This window comes from Phyllobates terribilis, unplaced genomic scaffold, assembly GCF_046119375.1.
Source record: "Phyllobates terribilis strain yellow unplaced genomic scaffold, ASM4611937v1 Scaffold_5157__1_contigs__length_53884, whole genome shotgun sequence".
Taxonomy (NCBI): Eukaryota; Metazoa; Chordata; class Amphibia; order Anura; family Dendrobatidae; genus Phyllobates; species Phyllobates terribilis.
The window spans coordinates 19857-37101 of NW_027367905.1; the positions used below are offsets into that span (position 1 = coordinate 19857).

At 44.9% G+C, this 17245-nt stretch overlaps 13 non-coding genes across 13 annotated transcripts; all 13 read left to right on the forward strand.

Annotated features, from left to right (window-relative positions):
* Nucleotides 1-680: 680 nt before the first annotated feature.
* On the forward strand, nucleotides 681-871 carry LOC141249807 (U2 spliceosomal RNA). Its single transcript, XR_012312331.1, has one exon. It is a non-coding gene; the product is annotated as a U2 spliceosomal RNA (small nuclear RNA).
* Nucleotides 872-1986: 1115 nt separating this feature from the next.
* Nucleotides 1987-2177, forward strand: LOC141249810 (U2 spliceosomal RNA). Its single transcript, XR_012312333.1, has one exon. It is a non-coding gene; the product is annotated as a U2 spliceosomal RNA (small nuclear RNA).
* Nucleotides 2178-3292: 1115 nt separating this feature from the next.
* Nucleotides 3293-3483, forward strand: LOC141249811 (U2 spliceosomal RNA). Its single transcript, XR_012312334.1, has one exon. It is a non-coding gene; the product is annotated as a U2 spliceosomal RNA (small nuclear RNA).
* Nucleotides 3484-4598: 1115 nt separating this feature from the next.
* Nucleotides 4599-4789, forward strand: LOC141249812 (U2 spliceosomal RNA). Its single transcript, XR_012312335.1, has one exon. It is a non-coding gene; the product is annotated as a U2 spliceosomal RNA (small nuclear RNA).
* A 1115-nt stretch (nucleotides 4790-5904) lies between these two features.
* LOC141249813 (U2 spliceosomal RNA) lies at nucleotides 5905-6095 on the forward strand. Its single transcript, XR_012312336.1, has one exon. It is a non-coding gene; the product is annotated as a U2 spliceosomal RNA (small nuclear RNA).
* A 1115-nt stretch (nucleotides 6096-7210) lies between these two features.
* Nucleotides 7211-7401, forward strand: LOC141249814 (U2 spliceosomal RNA). The gene has a single exon (XR_012312337.1). It is a non-coding gene; the product is annotated as a U2 spliceosomal RNA (small nuclear RNA).
* Nucleotides 7402-8516: 1115 nt separating this feature from the next.
* Nucleotides 8517-8707, forward strand: LOC141249815 (U2 spliceosomal RNA). The gene has a single exon (XR_012312338.1). It is a non-coding gene; the product is annotated as a U2 spliceosomal RNA (small nuclear RNA).
* A 1115-nt stretch (nucleotides 8708-9822) lies between these two features.
* LOC141249816 (U2 spliceosomal RNA) lies at nucleotides 9823-10013 on the forward strand. Its single transcript, XR_012312339.1, has one exon. It is a non-coding gene; the product is annotated as a U2 spliceosomal RNA (small nuclear RNA).
* Nucleotides 10014-11128: 1115 nt separating this feature from the next.
* On the forward strand, nucleotides 11129-11319 carry LOC141249817 (U2 spliceosomal RNA). The gene has a single exon (XR_012312340.1). It is a non-coding gene; the product is annotated as a U2 spliceosomal RNA (small nuclear RNA).
* A 1115-nt stretch (nucleotides 11320-12434) lies between these two features.
* Nucleotides 12435-12625, forward strand: LOC141249818 (U2 spliceosomal RNA). Its single transcript, XR_012312341.1, has one exon. It is a non-coding gene; the product is annotated as a U2 spliceosomal RNA (small nuclear RNA).
* Nucleotides 12626-13740: 1115 nt separating this feature from the next.
* LOC141249819 (U2 spliceosomal RNA) lies at nucleotides 13741-13931 on the forward strand. Its single transcript, XR_012312342.1, has one exon. It is a non-coding gene; the product is annotated as a U2 spliceosomal RNA (small nuclear RNA).
* A 1115-nt stretch (nucleotides 13932-15046) lies between these two features.
* Nucleotides 15047-15237, forward strand: LOC141249821 (U2 spliceosomal RNA). The gene has a single exon (XR_012312344.1). It is a non-coding gene; the product is annotated as a U2 spliceosomal RNA (small nuclear RNA).
* A 1115-nt stretch (nucleotides 15238-16352) lies between these two features.
* On the forward strand, nucleotides 16353-16543 carry LOC141249822 (U2 spliceosomal RNA). The gene has a single exon (XR_012312345.1). It is a non-coding gene; the product is annotated as a U2 spliceosomal RNA (small nuclear RNA).
* The last annotated feature ends 702 nt before the right edge of the window (nucleotides 16544-17245 follow it).

The following is a 17245-nucleotide window of genomic DNA, read 5'->3' on the forward strand; positions in this document are numbered from 1 at the left end:
ACTCTGCTGCGCTTAAAATTTCTTTTTTGGTTTGCTACAATGCCTTTTCTGAAACGTTGTCTCCTTCTGCTGGAACACTGACTTCTTTCATTTAATGCCTGCAGACTATAAAAGAGAACCCAACCCAAAAAGTTTGGTTGATTAGTCTGTGGCATTCTGTTAAACTGTTGCTTATGGCGGTCTCTGTGAGCTTCTCAGCGACATTCAGCCAGCCAGGTATCCTGCCTGCAGTAGATGGAATGTGGCAATGGAACGCTGGCTGCGCGTGTCATAATAGGCTCTGAGCCTTTATATACCTGTGCACAGCAGCAGCCACCTTCAGTCTGCTGCTGGACAGCCAGCAGCAGCAGCAGCAGGAGAGGTATGTAATCAGGAGCCCTCCTGCTAAGGGTAGACAGCTGCTCGTTCCACCCCACCCCCCGCCTTAATTGGTTCTCCTCCCTTCCAACGGTGTTGAGGCGGGTGGGAACAGCAGGGGGTGAAGGTGCTGTGTTTAAAGAGGTGGAGTTATGCAGATCTAAAACGCGTGGATTGCAGCAGCAGCAAGCCGAAAAGTGCAGGCATGTAAGGGATCTAGAGGTTGACAACATGTCTTCTTAACGGGAGTCCAGGAGCTCATCTCCACAAATGGACTTTTCAGGATCCTTGGGTGGCTCCGTAGTTTGAAACCAATTCTGGTTATCGCTTCTCGGCCTTTTGGCTAAGATCAAGTGTAGTATCTGTTCTTATCAGTTTAATATCTGATACGTCCCCTATCTGGGGACCATATATTAAATGGATTTTTAGAACAGGGAGATGGAAAAAGAGCTTGCTCTGTCCACTCCACGCATTGACCTGGTATTGCAGTATCTCCAGGACCGGTGCACCCCTTCTTTAATGCAGTTTCTAAAATCAGAAAGAATTGAATTCAATGTTTTTTGTTCATTTTGCTTGTTTGTCGGATTTTGGGATGGACTCTTTGGCTTTGCTTTTCTTCTCCTCATTGGATTTTTCATGTTCAAAGTTGCAGAAGCCAGATTACAAGCTCATTTTGGTTCATCTTCAGCAACTGTGCATTGCATTGCCATGTAATGTGATGCAATGCTATCTTTCTAGCTCTCCCTTTTTACTTCCTTTTGGATAAACAGACATATTAGGCAAGCATTTTGGAGCTTTCACCTAAATAACTACAGGTGGTGAGATAAGCTGCACAATATAATTGACCTTTCAGTATATTGTTGCACACACACCATCTATTTAGCAAATGCCCTTGTTATCAACAGCAGCCTTTTAAACTCACCTGAGCTAACAGGTATGTGCGCTGGTTACTCTGCTGCGCTTAAAATTTCTTTTTTGGTTTGCTACAATGCCTTTTCTGAAACGTTGTCTCCTTCTGCTGGAACACTGACTTCTTTCATTTAATGCCTGCAGACTATAAAAGAGAACCCAACCCAAAAAGTTTGGTTGATTAGTCTGTGGCATTCTGTTAAACTGTTGCTTATGGCGGTCTCTGTGAGCTTCTCAGCGACATTCAGCCAGCCAGGTATCCTGCCTGCAGTAGATGGAATGTGGCAATGGAACGCTGGCTGCGCGTGTCATAATAGGCTCTGAGCCTTTATATACCTGTGCACAGCAGCAGCCACCTTCAGTCTGCTGCTGGACAGCCAGCAGCAGCAGCAGCAGGAGAGGTATGTAATCAGGAGCCCTCCTGCTAAGGGTAGACAGCTGCTCGTTCCACCCCACCCCCCGCCTTAATTGGTTCTCCTCCCTTCCAACGGTGTTGAGGCGGGTGGGAACAGCAGGGGGTGAAGGTGCTGTGTTTAAAGAGGTGGAGTTATGCAGATCTAAAACGCGTGGATTGCAGCAGCAGCAAGCCGAAAAGTGCAGGCATGTAAGGGATCTAGAGGTTGACAACATGTCTTCTTAACGGGAGTCCAGGAGCTCATCTCCACAAATGGACTTTTCAGGATCCTTGGGTGGCTCCGTAGTTTGAAACCAATTCTGGTTATCGCTTCTCGGCCTTTTGGCTAAGATCAAGTGTAGTATCTGTTCTTATCAGTTTAATATCTGATACGTCCCCTATCTGGGGACCATATATTAAATGGATTTTTAGAACAGGGAGATGGAAAAAGAGCTTGCTCTGTCCACTCCACGCATTGACCTGGTATTGCAGTATCTCCAGGACCGGTGCACCCCTTCTTTAATGCAGTTTCTAAAATCAGAAAGAATTGAATTCAATGTTTTTTGTTCATTTTGCTTGTTTGTCGGATTTTGGGATGGACTCTTTGGCTTTGCTTTTCTTCTCCTCATTGGATTTTTCATGTTCAAAGTTGCAGAAGCCAGATTACAAGCTCATTTTGGTTCATCTTCAGCAACTGTGCATTGCATTGCCATGTAATGTGATGCAATGCTATCTTTCTAGCTCTCCCTTTTTACTTCCTTTTGGATAAACAGACATATTAGGCAAGCATTTTGGAGCTTTCACCTAAATAACTACAGGTGGTGAGATAAGCTGCACAATATAATTGACCTTTCAGTATATTGTTGCACACACACCATCTATTTAGCAAATGCCCTTGTTATCAACAGCAGCCTTTTAAACTCACCTGAGCTAACAGGTATGTGCGCTGGTTACTCTGCTGCGCTTAAAATTTCTTTTTTGGTTTGCTACAATGCCTTTTCTGAAACGTTGTCTCCTTCTGCTGGAACACTGACTTCTTTCATTTAATGCCTGCAGACTATAAAAGAGAACCCAACCCAAAAAGTTTGGTTGATTAGTCTGTGGCATTCTGTTAAACTGTTGCTTATGGCGGTCTCTGTGAGCTTCTCAGCGACATTCAGCCAGCCAGGTATCCTGCCTGCAGTAGATGGAATGTGGCAATGGAACGCTGGCTGCGCGTGTCATAATAGGCTCTGAGCCTTTATATACCTGTGCACAGCAGCAGCCACCTTCAGTCTGCTGCTGGACAGCCAGCAGCAGCAGCAGCAGGAGAGGTATGTAATCAGGAGCCCTCCTGCTAAGGGTAGACAGCTGCTCGTTCCACCCCACCCCCCGCCTTAATTGGTTCTCCTCCCTTCCAACGGTGTTGAGGCGGGTGGGAACAGCAGGGGGTGAAGGTGCTGTGTTTAAAGAGGTGGAGTTATGCAGATCTAAAACGCGTGGATTGCAGCAGCAGCAAGCCGAAAAGTGCAGGCATGTAAGGGATCTAGAGGTTGACAACATGTCTTCTTAACGGGAGTCCAGGAGCTCATCTCCACAAATGGACTTTTCAGGATCCTTGGGTGGCTCCGTAGTTTGAAACCAATTCTGGTTATCGCTTCTCGGCCTTTTGGCTAAGATCAAGTGTAGTATCTGTTCTTATCAGTTTAATATCTGATACGTCCCCTATCTGGGGACCATATATTAAATGGATTTTTAGAACAGGGAGATGGAAAAAGAGCTTGCTCTGTCCACTCCACGCATTGACCTGGTATTGCAGTATCTCCAGGACCGGTGCACCCCTTCTTTAATGCAGTTTCTAAAATCAGAAAGAATTGAATTCAATGTTTTTTGTTCATTTTGCTTGTTTGTCGGATTTTGGGATGGACTCTTTGGCTTTGCTTTTCTTCTCCTCATTGGATTTTTCATGTTCAAAGTTGCAGAAGCCAGATTACAAGCTCATTTTGGTTCATCTTCAGCAACTGTGCATTGCATTGCCATGTAATGTGATGCAATGCTATCTTTCTAGCTCTCCCTTTTTACTTCCTTTTGGATAAACAGACATATTAGGCAAGCATTTTGGAGCTTTCACCTAAATAACTACAGGTGGTGAGATAAGCTGCACAATATAATTGACCTTTCAGTATATTGTTGCACACACACCATCTATTTAGCAAATGCCCTTGTTATCAACAGCAGCCTTTTAAATTCACCTGAGCTAACAGGTATGTGCGCTGGTTACTCTGCTGCGCTTAAAATTTCTTTTTTGGTTTGCTACAATGCCTTTTCTGAAACGTTGTCTCCTTCTGCTGGAACACTGACTTCTTTCATTTAATGCCTGCAGACTATAAAAGAGAACCCAACCCAAAAAGTTTGGTTGATTAGTCTGTGGCATTCTGTTAAACTGTTGCTTATGGCGGTCTCTGTGAGCTTCTCAGCGACATTCAGCCAGCCAGGTATCCTGCCTGCAGTAGATGGAATGTGGCAATGGAACGCTGGCTGCGCGTGTCATAATAGGCTCTGAGCCTTTATATACCTGTGCACAGCAGCAGCCACCTTCAGTCTGCTGCTGGACAGCCAGCAGCAGCAGCAGCAGGAGAGGTATGTAATCAGGAGCCCTCCTGCTAAGGGTAGACAGCTGCTCGTTCCACCCCACCCCCCGCCTTAATTGGTTCTCCTCCCTTCCAACGGTGTTGAGGCGGGTGGGAACAGCAGGGGGTGAAGGTGCTGTGTTTAAAGAGGTGGAGTTATGCAGATCTAAAACGCGTGGATTGCAGCAGCAGCAAGCCGAAAAGTGCAGGCATGTAAGGGATCTAGAGGTTGACAACATGTCTTCTTAACGGGAGTCCAGGAGCTCATCTCCACAAATGGACTTTTCAGGATCCTTGGGTGGCTCCGTAGTTTGAAACCAATTCTGGTTATCGCTTCTCGGCCTTTTGGCTAAGATCAAGTGTAGTATCTGTTCTTATCAGTTTAATATCTGATACGTCCCCTATCTGGGGACCATATATTAAATGGATTTTTAGAACAGGGAGATGGAAAAAGAGCTTGCTCTGTCCACTCCACGCATTGACCTGGTATTGCAGTATCTCCAGGACCGGTGCACCCCTTCTTTAATGCAGTTTCTAAAATCAGAAAGAATTGAATTCAATGTTTTTTGTTCATTTTGCTTGTTTGTCGGATTTTGGGATGGACTCTTTGGCTTTGCTTTTCTTCTCCTCATTGGATTTTTCATGTTCAAAGTTGCAGAAGCCAGATTACAAGCTCATTTTGGTTCATCTTCAGCAACTGTGCATTGCATTGCCATGTAATGTGATGCAATGCTATCTTTCTAGCTCTCCCTTTTTACTTCCTTTTGGATAAACAGACATATTAGGCAAGCATTTTGGAGCTTTCACCTAAATAACTACAGGTGGTGAGATAAGCTGCACAATATAATTGACCTTTCAGTATATTGTTGCACACACACCATCTATTTAGCAAATGCCCTTGTTATCAACAGCAGCCTTTTAAACTCACCTGAGCTAACAGGTATGTGCGCTGGTTACTCTGCTGCGCTTAAAATTTCTTTTTTGGTTTGCTACAATGCCTTTTCTGAAACGTTGTCTCCTTCTGCTGGAACACTGACTTCTTTCATTTAATGCCTGCAGACTATAAAAGAGAACCCAACCCAAAAAGTTTGGTTGATTAGTCTGTGGCATTCTGTTAAACTGTTGCTTATGGCGGTCTCTGTGAGCTTCTCAGCGACATTCAGCCAGCCAGGTATCCTGCCTGCAGTAGATGGAATGTGGCAATGGAACGCTGGCTGCGCGTGTCATAATAGGCTCTGAGCCTTTATATACCTGTGCACAGCAGCAGCCACCTTCAGTCTGCTGCTGGACAGCCAGCAGCAGCAGCAGCAGGAGAGGTATGTAATCAGGAGCCCTCCTGCTAAGGGTAGACAGCTGCTCGTTCCACCCCACCCCCCGCCTTAATTGGTTCTCCTCCCTTCCAACGGTGTTGAGGCGGGTGGGAACAGCAGGGGGTGAAGGTGCTGTGTTTAAAGAGGTGGAGTTATGCAGATCTAAAACGCGTGGATTGCAGCAGCAGCAAGCCGAAAAGTGCAGGCATGTAAGGGATCTAGAGGTTGACAACATGTCTTCTTAACGGGAGTCCAGGAGCTCATCTCCACAAATGGACTTTTCAGGATCCTTGGGTGGCTCCGTAGTTTGAAACCAATTCTGGTTATCGCTTCTCGGCCTTTTGGCTAAGATCAAGTGTAGTATCTGTTCTTATCAGTTTAATATCTGATACGTCCCCTATCTGGGGACCATATATTAAATGGATTTTTAGAACAGGGAGATGGAAAAAGAGCTTGCTCTGTCCACTCCACGCATTGACCTGGTATTGCAGTATCTCCAGGACCGGTGCACCCCTTCTTTAATGCAGTTTCTAAAATCAGAAAGAATTGAATTCAATGTTTTTTGTTCATTTTGCTTGTTTGTCGGATTTTGGGATGGACTCTTTGGCTTTGCTTTTCTTCTCCTCATTGGATTTTTCATGTTCAAAGTTGCAGAAGCCAGATTACAAGCTCATTTTGGTTCATCTTCAGCAACTGTGCATTGCATTGCCATGTAATGTGATGCAATGCTATCTTTCTAGCTCTCCCTTTTTACTTCCTTTTGGATAAACAGACATATTAGGCAAGCATTTTGGAGCTTTCACCTAAATAACTACAGGTGGTGAGATAAGCTGCACAATATAATTGACCTTTCAGTATATTGTTGCACACACACCATCTATTTAGCAAATGCCCTTGTTATCAACAGCAGCCTTTTAAACTCACCTGAGCTAACAGGTATGTGCGCTGGTTACTCTGCTGCGCTTAAAATTTCTTTTTTGGTTTGCTACAATGCCTTTTCTGAAACGTTGTCTCCTTCTGCTGGAACACTGACTTCTTTCATTTAATGCCTGCAGACTATAAAAGAGAACCCAACCCAAAAAGTTTGGTTGATTAGTCTGTGGCATTCTGTTAAACTGTTGCTTATGGCGGTCTCTGTGAGCTTCTCAGCGACATTCAGCCAGCCAGGTATCCTGCCTGCAGTAGATGGAATGTGGCAATGGAACGCTGGCTGCGCGTGTCATAATAGGCTCTGAGCCTTTATATACCTGTGCACAGCAGCAGCCACCTTCAGTCTGCTGCTGGACAGCCAGCAGCAGCAGCAGCAGGAGAGGTATGTAATCAGGAGCCCTCCTGCTAAGGGTAGACAGCTGCTCGTTCCACCCCACCCCCCGCCTTAATTGGTTCTCCTCCCTTCCAACGGTGTTGAGGCGGGTGGGAACAGCAGGGGGTGAAGGTGCTGTGTTTAAAGAGGTGGAGTTATGCAGATCTAAAACGCGTGGATTGCAGCAGCAGCAAGCCGAAAAGTGCAGGCATGTAAGGGATCTAGAGGTTGACAACATGTCTTCTTAACGGGAGTCCAGGAGCTCATCTCCACAAATGGACTTTTCAGGATCCTTGGGTGGCTCCGTAGTTTGAAACCAATTCTGGTTATCGCTTCTCGGCCTTTTGGCTAAGATCAAGTGTAGTATCTGTTCTTATCAGTTTAATATCTGATACGTCCCCTATCTGGGGACCATATATTAAATGGATTTTTAGAACAGGGAGATGGAAAAAGAGCTTGCTCTGTCCACTCCACGCATTGACCTGGTATTGCAGTATCTCCAGGACCGGTGCACCCCTTCTTTAATGCAGTTTCTAAAATCAGAAAGAATTGAATTCAATGTTTTTTGTTCATTTTGCTTGTTTGTCGGATTTTGGGATGGACTCTTTGGCTTTGCTTTTCTTCTCCTCATTGGATTTTTCATGTTCAAAGTTGCAGAAGCCAGATTACAAGCTCATTTTGGTTCATCTTCAGCAACTGTGCATTGCATTGCCATGTAATGTGATGCAATGCTATCTTTCTAGCTCTCCCTTTTTACTTCCTTTTGGATAAACAGACATATTAGGCAAGCATTTTGGAGCTTTCACCTAAATAACTACAGGTGGTGAGATAAGCTGCACAATATAATTGACCTTTCAGTATATTGTTGCACACACACCATCTATTTAGCAAATGCCCTTGTTATCAACAGCAGCCTTTTAAACTCACCTGAGCTAACAGGTATGTGCGCTGGTTACTCTGCTGCGCTTAAAATTTCTTTTTTGGTTTGCTACAATGCCTTTTCTGAAACGTTGTCTCCTTCTGCTGGAACACTGACTTCTTTCATTTAATGCCTGCAGACTATAAAAGAGAACCCAACCCAAAAAGTTTGGTTGATTAGTCTGTGGCATTCTGTTAAACTGTTGCTTATGGCGGTCTCTGTGAGCTTCTCAGCGACATTCAGCCAGCCAGGTATCCTGCCTGCAGTAGATGGAATGTGGCAATGGAACGCTGGCTGCGCGTGTCATAATAGGCTCTGAGCCTTTATATACCTGTGCACAGCAGCAGCCACCTTCAGTCTGCTGCTGGACAGCCAGCAGCAGCAGCAGCAGGAGAGGTATGTAATCAGGAGCCCTCCTGCTAAGGGTAGACAGCTGCTCGTTCCACCCCACCCCCCGCCTTAATTGGTTCTCCTCCCTTCCAACGGTGTTGAGGCGGGTGGGAACAGCAGGGGGTGAAGGTGCTGTGTTTAAAGAGGTGGAGTTATGCAGATCTAAAACGCGTGGATTGCAGCAGCAGCAAGCCGAAAAGTGCAGGCATGTAAGGGATCTAGAGGTTGACAACATGTCTTCTTAACGGGAGTCCAGGAGCTCATCTCCACAAATGGACTTTTCAGGATCCTTGGGTGGCTCCGTAGTTTGAAACCAATTCTGGTTATCGCTTCTCGGCCTTTTGGCTAAGATCAAGTGTAGTATCTGTTCTTATCAGTTTAATATCTGATACGTCCCCTATCTGGGGACCATATATTAAATGGATTTTTAGAACAGGGAGATGGAAAAAGAGCTTGCTCTGTCCACTCCACGCATTGACCTGGTATTGCAGTATCTCCAGGACCGGTGCACCCCTTCTTTAATGCAGTTTCTAAAATCAGAAAGAATTGAATTCAATGTTTTTTGTTCATTTTGCTTGTTTGTCGGATTTTGGGATGGACTCTTTGGCTTTGCTTTTCTTCTCCTCATTGGATTTTTCATGTTCAAAGTTGCAGAAGCCAGATTACAAGCTCATTTTGGTTCATCTTCAGCAACTGTGCATTGCATTGCCATGTAATGTGATGCAATGCTATCTTTCTAGCTCTCCCTTTTTACTTCCTTTTGGATAAACAGACATATTAGGCAAGCATTTTGGAGCTTTCACCTAAATAACTACAGGTGGTGAGATAAGCTGCACAATATAATTGACCTTTCAGTATATTGTTGCACACACACCATCTATTTAGCAAATGCCCTTGTTATCAACAGCAGCCTTTTAAACTCACCTGAGCTAACAGGTATGTGCGCTGGTTACTCTGCTGCGCTTAAAATTTCTTTTTTGGTTTGCTACAATGCCTTTTCTGAAACGTTGTCTCCTTCTGCTGGAACACTGACTTCTTTCATTTAATGCCTGCAGACTATAAAAGAGAACCCAACCCAAAAAGTTTGGTTGATTAGTCTGTGGCATTCTGTTAAACTGTTGCTTATGGCGGTCTCTGTGAGCTTCTCAGCGACATTCAGCCAGCCAGGTATCCTGCCTGCAGTAGATGGAATGTGGCAATGGAACGCTGGCTGCGCGTGTCATAATAGGCTCTGAGCCTTTATATACCTGTGCACAGCAGCAGCCACCTTCAGTCTGCTGCTGGACAGCCAGCAGCAGCAGCAGCAGGAGAGGTATGTAATCAGGAGCCCTCCTGCTAAGGGTAGACAGCTGCTCGTTCCACCCCACCCCCCGCCTTAATTGGTTCTCCTCCCTTCCAACGGTGTTGAGGCGGGTGGGAACAGCAGGGGGTGAAGGTGCTGTGTTTAAAGAGGTGGAGTTATGCAGATCTAAAACGCGTGGATTGCAGCAGCAGCAAGCCGAAAAGTGCAGGCATGTAAGGGATCTAGAGGTTGACAACATGTCTTCTTAACGGGAGTCCAGGAGCTCATCTCCACAAATGGACTTTTCAGGATCCTTGGGTGGCTCCGTAGTTTGAAACCAATTCTGGTTATCGCTTCTCGGCCTTTTGGCTAAGATCAAGTGTAGTATCTGTTCTTATCAGTTTAATATCTGATACGTCCCCTATCTGGGGACCATATATTAAATGGATTTTTAGAACAGGGAGATGGAAAAAGAGCTTGCTCTGTCCACTCCACGCATTGACCTGGTATTGCAGTATCTCCAGGACCGGTGCACCCCTTCTTTAATGCAGTTTCTAAAATCAGAAAGAATTGAATTCAATGTTTTTTGTTCATTTTGCTTGTTTGTCGGATTTTGGGATGGACTCTTTGGCTTTGCTTTTCTTCTCCTCATTGGATTTTTCATGTTCAAAGTTGCAGAAGCCAGATTACAAGCTCATTTTGGTTCATCTTCAGCAACTGTGCATTGCATTGCCATGTAATGTGATGCAATGCTATCTTTCTAGCTCTCCCTTTTTACTTCCTTTTGGATAAACAGACATATTAGGCAAGCATTTTGGAGCTTTCACCTAAATAACTACAGGTGGTGAGATAAGCTGCACAATATAATTGACCTTTCAGTATATTGTTGCACACACACCATCTATTTAGCAAATGCCCTTGTTATCAACAGCAGCCTTTTAAACTCACCTGAGCTAACAGGTATGTGCGCTGGTTACTCTGCTGCGCTTAAAATTTCTTTTTTGGTTTGCTACAATGCCTTTTCTGAAACGTTGTCTCCTTCTGCTGGAACACTGACTTCTTTCATTTAATGCCTGCAGACTATAAAAGAGAACCCAACCCAAAAAGTTTGGTTGATTAGTCTGTGGCATTCTGTTAAACTGTTGCTTATGGCGGTCTCTGTGAGCTTCTCAGCGACATTCAGCCAGCCAGGTATCCTGCCTGCAGTAGATGGAATGTGGCAATGGAACGCTGGCTGCGCGTGTCATAATAGGCTCTGAGCCTTTATATACCTGTGCACAGCAGCAGCCACCTTCAGTCTGCTGCTGGACAGCCAGCAGCAGCAGCAGCAGGAGAGGTATGTAATCAGGAGCCCTCCTGCTAAGGGTAGACAGCTGCTCGTTCCACCCCACCCCCCGCCTTAATTGGTTCTCCTCCCTTCCAACGGTGTTGAGGCGGGTGGGAACAGCAGGGGGTGAAGGTGCTGTGTTTAAAGAGGTGGAGTTATGCAGATCTAAAACGCGTGGATTGCAGCAGCAGCAAGCCGAAAAGTGCAGGCATGTAAGGGATCTAGAGGTTGACAACATGTCTTCTTAACGGGAGTCCAGGAGCTCATCTCCACAAATGGACTTTTCAGGATCCTTGGGTGGCTCCGTAGTTTGAAACCAATTCTGGTTATCGCTTCTCGGCCTTTTGGCTAAGATCAAGTGTAGTATCTGTTCTTATCAGTTTAATATCTGATACGTCCCCTATCTGGGGACCATATATTAAATGGATTTTTAGAACAGGGAGATGGAAAAAGAGCTTGCTCTGTCCACTCCACGCATTGACCTGGTATTGCAGTATCTCCAGGACCGGTGCACCCCTTCTTTAATGCAGTTTCTAAAATCAGAAAGAATTGAATTCAATGTTTTTTGTTCATTTTGCTTGTTTGTCGGATTTTGGGATGGACTCTTTGGCTTTGCTTTTCTTCTCCTCATTGGATTTTTCATGTTCAAAGTTGCAGAAGCCAGATTACAAGCTCATTTTGGTTCATCTTCAGCAACTGTGCATTGCATTGCCATGTAATGTGATGCAATGCTATCTTTCTAGCTCTCCCTTTTTACTTCCTTTTGGATAAACAGACATATTAGGCAAGCATTTTGGAGCTTTCACCTAAATAACTACAGGTGGTGAGATAAGCTGCACAATATAATTGACCTTTCAGTATATTGTTGCACACACACCATCTATTTAGCAAATGCCCTTGTTATCAACAGCAGCCTTTTAAACTCACCTGAGCTAACAGGTATGTGCGCTGGTTACTCTGCTGCGCTTAAAATTTCTTTTTTGGTTTGCTACAATGCCTTTTCTGAAACGTTGTCTCCTTCTGCTGGAACACTGACTTCTTTCATTTAATGCCTGCAGACTATAAAAGAGAACCCAACCCAAAAAGTTTGGTTGATTAGTCTGTGGCATTCTGTTAAACTGTTGCTTATGGCGGTCTCTGTGAGCTTCTCAGCGACATTCAGCCAGCCAGGTATCCTGCCTGCAGTAGATGGAATGTGGCAATGGAACGCTGGCTGCGCGTGTCATAATAGGCTCTGAGCCTTTATATACCTGTGCACAGCAGCAGCCACCTTCAGTCTGCTGCTGGACAGCCAGCAGCAGCAGCAGCAGGAGAGGTATGTAATCAGGAGCCCTCCTGCTAAGGGTAGACAGCTGCTCGTTCCACCCCACCCCCCGCCTTAATTGGTTCTCCTCCCTTCCAACGGTGTTGAGGCGGGTGGGAACAGCAGGGGGTGAAGGTGCTGTGTTTAAAGAGGTGGAGTTATGCAGATCTAAAACGCGTGGATTGCAGCAGCAGCAAGCCGAAAAGTGCAGGCATGTAAGGGATCTAGAGGTTGACAACATGTCTTCTTAACGGGAGTCCAGGAGCTCATCTCCACAAATGGACTTTTCAGGATCCTTGGGTGGCTCCGTAGTTTGAAACCAATTCTGGTTATCGCTTCTCGGCCTTTTGGCTAAGATCAAGTGTAGTATCTGTTCTTATCAGTTTAATATCTGATACGTCCCCTATCTGGGGACCATATATTAAATGGATTTTTAGAACAGGGAGATGGAAAAAGAGCTTGCTCTGTCCACTCCACGCATTGACCTGGTATTGCAGTATCTCCAGGACCGGTGCACCCCTTCTTTAATGCAGTTTCTAAAATCAGAAAGAATTGAATTCAATGTTTTTTGTTCATTTTGCTTGTTTGTCGGATTTTGGGATGGACTCTTTGGCTTTGCTTTTCTTCTCCTCATTGGATTTTTCATGTTCAAAGTTGCAGAAGCCAGATTACAAGCTCATTTTGGTTCATCTTCAGCAACTGTGCATTGCATTGCCATGTAATGTGATGCAATGCTATCTTTCTAGCTCTCCCTTTTTACTTCCTTTTGGATAAACAGACATATTAGGCAAGCATTTTGGAGCTTTCACCTAAATAACTACAGGTGGTGAGATAAGCTGCACAATATAATTGACCTTTCAGTATATTGTTGCACACACACCATCTATTTAGCAAATGCCCTTGTTATCAACAGCAGCCTTTTAAACTCACCTGAGCTAACAGGTATGTGCGCTGGTTACTCTGCTGCGCTTAAAATTTCTTTTTTGGTTTGCTACAATGCCTTTTCTGAAACGTTGTCTCCTTCTGCTGGAACACTGACTTCTTTCATTTAATGCCTGCAGACTATAAAAGAGAACCCAACCCAAAAAGTTTGGTTGATTAGTCTGTGGCATTCTGTTAAACTGTTGCTTATGGCGGTCTCTGTGAGCTTCTCAGCGACATTCAGCCAGCCAGGTATCCTGCCTGCAGTAGATGGAATGTGGCAATGGAACGCTGGCTGCGCGTGTCATAATAGGCTCTGAGCCTTTATATACCTGTGCACAGCAGCAGCCACCTTCAGTCTGCTGCTGGACAGCCAGCAGCAGCAGCAGCAGGAGAGGTATGTAATCAGGAGCCCTCCTGCTAAGGGTAGACAGCTGCTCGTTCCACCCCACCCCCCGCCTTAATTGGTTCTCCTCCCTTCCAACGGTGTTGAGGCGGGTGGGAACAGCAGGGGGTGAAGGTGCTGTGTTTAAAGAGGTGGAGTTATGCAGATCTAAAACGCGTGGATTGCAGCAGCAGCAAGCCGAAAAGTGCAGGCATGTAAGGGATCTAGAGGTTGACAACATGTCTTCTTAACGGGAGTCCAGGAGCTCATCTCCACAAATGGACTTTTCAGGATCCTTGGGTGGCTCCGTAGTTTGAAACCAATTCTGGTTATCGCTTCTCGGCCTTTTGGCTAAGATCAAGTGTAGTATCTGTTCTTATCAGTTTAATATCTGATACGTCCCCTATCTGGGGACCATATATTAAATGGATTTTTAGAACAGGGAGATGGAAAAAGAGCTTGCTCTGTCCACTCCACGCATTGACCTGGTATTGCAGTATCTCCAGGACCGGTGCACCCCTTCTTTAATGCAGTTTCTAAAATCAGAAAGAATTGAATTCAATGTTTTTTGTTCATTTTGCTTGTTTGTCGGATTTTGGGATGGACTCTTTGGCTTTGCTTTTCTTCTCCTCATTGGATTTTTCATGTTCAAAGTTGCAGAAGCCAGATTACAAGCTCATTTTGGTTCATCTTCAGCAACTGTGCATTGCATTGCCATGTAATGTGATGCAATGCTATCTTTCTAGCTCTCCCTTTTTACTTCCTTTTGGATAAACAGACATATTAGGCAAGCATTTTGGAGCTTTCACCTAAATAACTACAGGTGGTGAGATAAGCTGCACAATATAATTGACCTTTCAGTATATTGTTGCACACACACCATCTATTTAGCAAATGCCCTTGTTATCAACAGCAGCCTTTTAAACTCACCTGAGCTAACAGGTATGTGCGCTGGTTACTCTGCTGCGCTTAAAATTTCTTTTTTGGTTTGCTACAATGCCTTTTCTGAAACGTTGTCTCCTTCTGCTGGAACACTGACTTCTTTCATTTAATGCCTGCAGACTATAAAAGAGAACCCAACCCAAAAAGTTTGGTTGATTAGTCTGTGGCATTCTGTTAAACTGTTGCTTATGGCGGTCTCTGTGAGCTTCTCAGCGACATTCAGCCAGCCAGGTATCCTGCCTGCAGTAGATGGAATGTGGCAATGGAACGCTGGCTGCGCGTGTCATAATAGGCTCTGAGCCTTTATATACCTGTGCACAGCAGCAGCCACCTTCAGTCTGCTGCTGGACAGCCAGCAGCAGCAGCAGCAGGAGAGGTATGTAATCAGGAGCCCTCCTGCTAAGGGTAGACAGCTGCTCGTTCCACCCCACCCCCCGCCTTAATTGGTTCTCCTCCCTTCCAACGGTGTTGAGGCGGGTGGGAACAGCAGGGGGTGAAGGTGCTGTGTTTAAAGAGGTGGAGTTATGCAGATCTAAAACGCGTGGATTGCAGCAGCAGCAAGCCGAAAAGTGCAGGCATGTAAGGGATCTAGAGGTTGACAACATGTCTTCTTAACGGGAGTCCAGGAGCTCATCTCCACAAATGGACTTTTCAGGATCCTTGGGTGGCTCCGTAGTTTGAAACCAATTCTGGTTATCGCTTCTCGGCCTTTTGGCTAAGATCAAGTGTAGTATCTGTTCTTATCAGTTTAATATCTGATACGTCCCCTATCTGGGGACCATATATTAAATGGATTTTTAGAACAGGGAGATGGAAAAAGAGCTTGCTCTGTCCACTCCACGCATTGACCTGGTATTGCAGTATCTCCAGGACCGGTGCACCCCTTCTTTAATGCAGTTTCTAAAATCAGAAAGAATTGAATTCAATGTTTTTTGTTCATTTTGCTTGTTTGTCGGATTTTGGGATGGACTCTTTGGCTTTGCTTTTCTTCTCCTCATTGGATTTTTCATGTTCAAAGTTGCAGAAGCCAGATTACAAGCTCATTTTGGTTCATCTTCAGCAACTGTGCATTGCATTGCCATGTAATGTGATGCAATGCTATCTTTCTAGCTCTCCCTTTTTACTTCCTTTTGGATAAACAGACATATTAGGCAAGCATTTTGGAGCTTTCACCTAAATAACTACAGGTGGTGAGATAAGCTGCACAATATAATTGACCTTTCAGTATATTGTTGCACACACACCATCTATTTAGCAAATGCCCTTGTTATCAACAGCAGCCTTTTAAACTCACCTGAGCTAACAGGTATGTGCGCTGGTTACTCTGCTGCGCTTAAAATTTCTTTTTTGGTTTGCTACAATGCCTTTTCTGAAACGTTGTCTCCTTCTGCTGGAACACTGACTTCTTTCATTTAATGCCTGCAGACTATAAAAGAGAACCCAACCCAAAAAGTTTGGTTGATTAGTCTGTGGCATTCTGTTAAACTGTTGCTTATGGCGGTCTCTGTGAGCTTCTCAGCGACATTCAGCCAGCCAGGTATCCTGCCTGCAGTAGATGGAATGTGGCAATGGAACGCTGGCTGCGCGTGTCATAATAGGCTCTGAGCCTTTATATACCTGTGCACAGCAGCAGCCACCTTCAGTCTGCTGCTGGACAGCCAGCAGCAGCAGCAGCAGGAGAGGTATGTAATCAGGAGCCCTCCTGCTAAGGGTAGACAGCTGCTCGTTCCACCCCACCCCCCGCCTTAATTGGTTCTCCTCCCTTCCAACGGTGTTGAGGCGGGTGGGAACAGCAGGGGGTGAAGGTGCTGTGTTTAAAGAGGTGGAGTTATGCAGATCTAAAACGCGTGGATTGCAGCAGCAGCAAGCCGAAAAGTGCAGGCATGTAAGGGATCTAGAGGTTGACAACATGTCTTCTTAACGGGAGTCCAGGAGCTCATCTCCACAAATGGACTTTTCAGGATCCTTGGGTGGCTCCGTAGTTTGAAACCAATTCTGGTTATCGCTTCTCGGCCTTTTGGCTAAGATCAAGTGTAGTATCTGTTCTTATCAGTTTAATATCTGATACGTCCCCTATCTGGGGACCATATATTAAATGGATTTTTAGAACAGGGAGATGGAAAAAGAGCTTGCTCTGTCCACTCCACGCATTGACCTGGTATTGCAGTATCTCCAGGACCGGTGCACCCCTTCTTTAATGCAGTTTCTAAAATCAGAAAGAATTGAATTCAATGTTTTTTGTTCATTTTGCTTGTTTGTCGGATTTTGGGATGGACTCTTTGGCTTTGCTTTTCTTCTCCTCATTGGATTTTTCATGTTCAAAGTTGCAGAAGCCAGATTACAAGCTCATTTTGGTTCATCTTCAGCAACTGTGCATTGCATTGCCATGTAATGTGATGCAATGCTATCTTTCTAGCTCTCCCTTTTTACTTCCTTTTGGATAAACAGACATATTAGGCAAGCATTTTGGAGCTTTCACCTAAATAACTACAGGTGGTGAGATAAGCTGCACAATATAATTGACCTTTCAGTATATTGTTGCACACACACCATCTATTTAGCAAATGCCCTTGTTATCAACAGCAGCCTTTTAAACTCACCTGAGCTAACAGGTATGTGCGCTGGTTACTCTGCTGCGCTTAAAATTTCTTTTTTGGTTTGCTACAATGCCTTTTCTGAAACGTTGTCTCCTTCTGCTGGAACACTGACTTCTTTCATTTAATGCCTGCAGACTATAAAAGAGAACCCAACCCAAAAAGTTTGGTTGATTAGTCTGTGGCATTCTGTTAAACTGTTGCTTATGGCGGTCTCTGTGAGCTTCTCAGCGACATTCAGCCAGCCAGGTATCCTGCCTGCAGTAGATGGAATGTGGCAATGGAACGCTGGCTGCGCGT